Raw genomic sequence first — 5,245 nt, forward strand, 5'->3', positions numbered from 1 at the left:
GCTACATATTTGAACTCATCATTTATTACTTTGTCTTGAGACCAACTATAATGCTAACATTGAGGTGTATGTGCTCTAGTGTTTACTCCATGTTGAATTATAGGTTAAGAGCAAAATCTGTATGAATATGACACCTTTTCCTAAAGCATCAATATCAGTAAAACACTGGAGAGTGTATACATCTAAGTTAAAGCTTTTGTTGCTAAATTTAGTAAAACAATTGCTTCTCAGCATTTTGGCTAAGATCAAGTGTAGTGTCTGTCATAAGTTTAATAAATTTAGTAAAACAAGACTCAGAGTTAAATTTGAACTTTGGAAAAACAATAAATATATTTTAATATAAATTATTTTCTTTGGAATATTGGACATATTCATAGAAAAATACTTGTCATTTGTCTGAAATTCAAATTTAACTGTCCTTTTATTTTATCTGAAAATCTAAGTATTAATATAAACAGAAGCATAAAGTATATCAACAGATGCAAACATTTTATGTGATTTAACAATAAAACAAAGGAATTTAACACTACTCTCCTTTAGAGTAATATAATATTCCCAGAACTACCATTATTTCCCTCCATTGGTGAATTATTTCATTTTATGTTTTAATGGAGGTAAGAAAATTTAGCATGAAATCGACCTGCTTAAAAAGTTTACTTTCTGCTTCTATTAATCTGACTATTCTAGAGAGCTCATATAAGTTGAATCATTTAGTATTTTTCTTTTTGCAACTGGTTTATTTCATCTAGCATGTCACCCAGGCTCACTGATGTCAAAATGGCAGGATATTCCTCTTTTTTTTAGACTGAATAATATTTCATTGGATGCACATACCACATCTTTATTCATTATCTATCAATGAGCATTTAGGTTATTTTTATGTCTTGACTACTCTGAATAAGATTGCAATGAACAGGAAAGTACAGATATATTTTGAAATTATTTTTTATTTATTTATTTTTTTAGATAGAGGAGAAGGGAGGGACAGATGGAGAAAAATATCAATGTGAGATAGAAATATCAATTATTTACCTCTGGTACAACAGAGGACAGAATTCACAACCTAGGCATGTGACTTGATAGGGAATTGAACCAGTGACCTTTTGCTTTACCCAATGGAGATATGATGCTCAATCAACTGAGCCACACCTGTCAGGGCATTCAATTCTGATTTCATTTCCTTTGGATATACACTCAGAAATACAGTAGCAGGATTGCTGTATATATGGTAATTCTATTTTATTTTTTTTAATTTAAGTATGCTGCTTTATTTTATATATTAAATTGTTTTATTTAAATTTATTTATTTTTAATTATAGTTTACATTCAATATACAAAATAGGAACAGAATAATAGATACAGAGTACAGATTTATGGTTGCCTGGGGATGGGGATTGGGGGGCTGGGTGAAAAATGTAAAGGGATTAAAGAGTTCAGATTGGCAGTTACAGAATAGTCACAGGGATGTAAATTATAGCCTAGCGAGTATAGTCAATATTGTAATATCTATGTATGGGACCAAGAGGGTACATGAAATATCAGGGGGATCACTTTGTAAAGTATGTGATTGTTTAACCACTATGCTGCACACTGGAAACTAATACAGAATAGTGTTTTTAATTTTTGAAGAACTTGTGTACTATTTTTTTTATAGCTGCTGCCCTGTTTTACATTCCCACCAACAGTGCACAGTAGTTCTAAATTCTCCATGTTATGTCATAGCCTTCCTAACAGGTGTAAAGCGATACCTCATTGTGCTTTGGATTTACATGTTCTAATGTTTAATTATGTTGAGCATCTTTTCATAGACTTCTTGGCCACATGGCCTTCTTTGAAGAAATATCTAATCAACCTTCATTCCATTTCTAATTAAATTTTATTTATTTATTGCTATTGAATTATGTGATTCCTTAGATACTTTGGATATTAATATCTTCAAATACAGGATGGAGAAAATGTAGGTTTACAGTTATTTATATGGGAAATAATACAATAATTAATAATAATACAAGAATAAACTCTGTTTTGTGTACTTACAACTCTAAATGTACATTTCTGAATCCTGTCTATGGTTTTCAAATAATTTCTCCCATTCCCTAGTTTGCCTTTTCACTGTTAATTATTTCCTTTGCTGTGCAGAACATTTTTAGTTTGATGTAGTCCCACTTGTCTAATATTGCTTTTGTTGTTTGTGCTTTGGTCATATCCAAGAAATTATTGCCAAGTTCAATTTCATGAAATTTTCCCATATATTTTCTTTTAAAAGATTTACAGTTTTAGATTTTACATTTAAATATTTAATCCTTTTTGAGTTTGTGTGTAAGGTGTAATATAGGGGTCTAATTTCATTCTCTTGCATGTTGCTATCCAGTTTTCCCAGCATCATTTATTGAAGAGATTATCCTTTCCCTATTGTGTATTCTTGACACCCTTGTTGAAGATCAGATGACAGTATATATTCAGGTTTATATTTTGGGCTCTGTATTTTTCCATTGGTCTGTATATCTGCTCTTATACCAATACCATACTGTTTTAATTACTGTAACTTTGTAATACATACAGTGTGCAATCAGGCAGTTTGAAACCTTCAGCTTTGCTTTTCTTTCTCAAAACTGCTTTGTTGCAGTAAGCCTCCCCCACTGTTTTCATTGCTCCTATCTTGTCCAGCAGCCAGACAATGCCAGCAATTGCAGCGTTGTTAGGTGGGATGGGAGCCAGCCTCCCAGGGAGCTCACTGAAAGGCAGGGAACTCAGGTCGTTCCCTCCACTCTCTGTCCTTGAGGGAGAAGTTGCAGCCCAAGCTGCTCTTTCTTTGTACTGAGCTGTCCTGTTTTGGGGAAGGGCTAATAAAGATAAAGTAAAATTGCTCTTTTCTGTTTTATTGTATATGTTCTTGGTTTTGTGCACATCTGGTTTAGTTCAACTTCTTAACTGGACTTTGAACTCTTCATAAATGTATTTTTGTCCTTATATTGTTGTTAAATTGGTGTTTCTGTATGGGACAAACTTTAAAACTGAAACTTTCTGTTCTCCCATCTTGCTCATGTTACTTCCTTTACAAAAGCCACTATTAATTATTCACCTTTTTTGAGTAGTCACTGTGGTAAATACAAAAACATTAAATGTGCAGGTTGAAAAACATGGCTTCCAAGTCTTTGACTCTTCTGTATGGAAATGGGGGGTCCCTTCCTTTCTTGAAATTGGGCAGATCTGTCAGTGTTTGCAGTGACCAAATACAATGTAAATAAAGCTAAGGCAGTAGTGGTCCTTTAATTTCTGCCATAGGCTCAAGAGAACATTTTCTCTAACAGTTATGAGGTATTATGTCAGAAGTCTTGGAATCTCATGGTCAAAATGTAGTGAGAAGCTTGAAGCTTGTTAAGACATTCAATTCAGATATGCTTTACTTGTTAGCCATCCCAGTCCAGAAGCCAGTCTTGTGAGTGAAGAACGCTCTGAATTATCCCATTCCTGTGTCATTCAAATAACCCCCAGCAGTTCAAGCCTTAACGCTAAGATCCCAGGTATTGCGGAGCAGATACTAGTAAATAGCTATCTAATTGTGCAGTCTGAATTCCTAACCAACAGAATAAAATAGTTGCTGCTTCATTCCACCAAAGTTTTAAGCAGTTAGCAACTTAGCAGGTGATAATTGGAATGATATATAACTAAAAAATTTAAAGTGTTAACTGTTGCTAATATAATTGCATGGGTATTATTTTAAAAATATTTTTATATTTTCAGAAGTTGAAGCAGAAAGATAGCCTTGAGTAATTTAGCTTGAACTGCTTAAAATTTAATGTGCCTCTGAACCATCTAAAGATATTGTAAAAATGTAACTTTTGATTCAGTAGATTAGAGGTGGGGATGAAATATTACATTTCTAATACATTTCTATATAATACTGATGTTGCCTTCCACATGCTAGCCTTTAAATTGTGTACCTCTGCTTCCCTTATTTTGAATTGAGAAAATTGAGATTTGAAGTGATTAAATAGCTGTCTGTAATTGAAAGGTAACTGGTAGCAAGTCATGTTATGTTTCTCAGCAGAGCCCATAGTCATTGGTTGGTGGTTATGAAGGGGGAATTAAAATAACTGAGAAGAGAATTATTGTTTTGTGATAACCCATGTGTCAGTCACAGTGTTAAGTACTTATATACAAATCATTTTACTCTTTTCTTCACTATAATACTTCAAGGCAGATACTTTTATATTTAACTGATGAAGAGAAATTTAAGGACCAGAGATATTAAATGCCCTGTTGGAGGAGGTAGATGAAACAAGGTTTAAATCCAGGGTTTTTGGCAATAAAGATTTTATTCTTCCCATGGCATGAACCTTCTATGGACTGAAGGATGTGTGCCTGATGGTAGACATGCTGGGTAAAAAAGGAAGCATCATAAAAAACAGTATGAAGGAAAATATAATTTCACATTTTATAACTCTATCAGGAACTGTATCTATTCATATGATAATAATATTTAAGACCACTCATAGGACTAATCAAAACACACATTTTTTAGCTTTAATCTATCTACAAATTTTAGTATTTATTTATCTAGCTACCCACATAATTATTAAATAAACATTTATTAAATAAAATACATTTTTATACTCAATTCAGTGTTTTGGGATTCACACATGAACAATAAATATAAAATCCCTTCCCTTTATGATGTATTTAACTCAGCAGAAAAGATAGAGTCTTAACATTAATTAACAGTAGTGTGAGATGAATATTAGGAGAGACAGTTTCCTAGGAGAAAGTATGGATATATGGAAACCAATATTGCATGACTGTGAGAATACAAGAAGTAACATAAAAGTATCTGATGCAAAGAAAAGCTCGGTACATCCCGCTGAGCTTTTACTACTGCATCCAGCTAAAATTCACATCGTGTATACCTGTTTTAGAATAAATTCTGACTTCTTTTCTCAATGAATCACCCAAAGTACCCTGATACAAAAATTTGGTTAAAATAGTATAATCAGACATTTTAAAAAATGAATTGCTCAGCTTTTAAAATGTCAGCAGTTAAAAACACTGTAACAGCTAAATAACCTCATTAGTCTTACTGTAGAGTAACAACAGCAAATATCCACGCACTTTTAAAAAATCTATTATGACTCTCGCATAAGTATATATTGGATACATGTCAAAGAGTTTATTTAACCAAGCAGCGAGGAAACCAGTCAGATATTAAAATTGGTTCAGGGAGCATTTAAATTGCTAAGTATTACAA

General features: G+C 32.6%; 1 pseudogene; it reads left to right on the plus strand.

The window, feature by feature from the left end:
* The first annotated feature begins 219 nt into the window (after positions 1-219).
* On the plus strand, positions 220-326 carry LOC129081220 (uncharacterized; annotated as a pseudogene).
* The last annotated feature ends 4,919 nt before the right edge of the window (positions 327-5,245 follow it).

This window comes from Pteronotus mesoamericanus, unplaced genomic scaffold (assembly GCF_021234165.1).
Source record: "Pteronotus mesoamericanus isolate MK-2021 breed Mesoamerican mustached bat unplaced genomic scaffold, CSHL_Meso_final contig_94, whole genome shotgun sequence".
Classification (NCBI taxonomy): Eukaryota; Metazoa; Chordata; class Mammalia; order Chiroptera; family Mormoopidae; genus Pteronotus; species Pteronotus mesoamericanus.